The sequence below is a fragment of the Arachis ipaensis genome, chromosome B01, assembly GCF_000816755.2.
Source record: "Arachis ipaensis cultivar K30076 chromosome B01, Araip1.1, whole genome shotgun sequence".
Taxonomy (NCBI): Eukaryota; Viridiplantae; Streptophyta; class Magnoliopsida; order Fabales; family Fabaceae; genus Arachis; species Arachis ipaensis.
In genome coordinates this window covers 95,374,708-95,375,382 of record NC_029785.2, presented here as the reverse complement: position 1 = coordinate 95,375,382, position 675 = coordinate 95,374,708, and positions in this window count along the sequence as shown.

Genomic DNA, 675 nt, shown 5'->3' with positions numbered 1-675 from the left:
CCTATCCCCTGATGCTCAAAGCCTTGGGATCCTTTTTATTTGCCCTTGCCTTTTGGTTTTAAGGGTTATTGGCTTTTTCTGCTTGCTTTTTCTCTTTCTTTCTATTTTTTTTTCGCCTATATTTTTTTTTTCTGCAAGCTTTGTTCTTTGCTGCTTTTTCTTGTTTCAAGAGTCATTTTTATGATTTTTCAGATTATCAAATAACATGTCTCCTAGTCATCATTCTTTCAAGAGCCAACATATTTACCATTCTTAAACAACAACTTCAAAAGACATATGCACTGTTCAAGCATTCATTCAGAAAACAAGAAGCATTGTCACCACATCAATATAATTGAACTAAGTTCAAGGATAAATTCGAAACTCATGTACTTCTTGTTCTTTTGATTTAAAACAGTTTTTATTTAAGAGAGGTGATGGATTCATAGGACATTTATAACTTTAAGACAAAGTTACTAACTACTAATGATCATGTAATGAAGACACACACATAGATAAGCACATAACATAGAAAATGAAAAACAGAGAAAGTAAGAACAAGGAATGAGTCCACCTTAGTGATGTCCTTGAGCTCTTCTATGTCTCTTCCTTGTCTTTGCTACTCCTCCTTCATTGCTTTTTGATCTTCCCTTATTTCATGAAGCATGATGGAGTGCTCTTGATGTTCCACCCTTA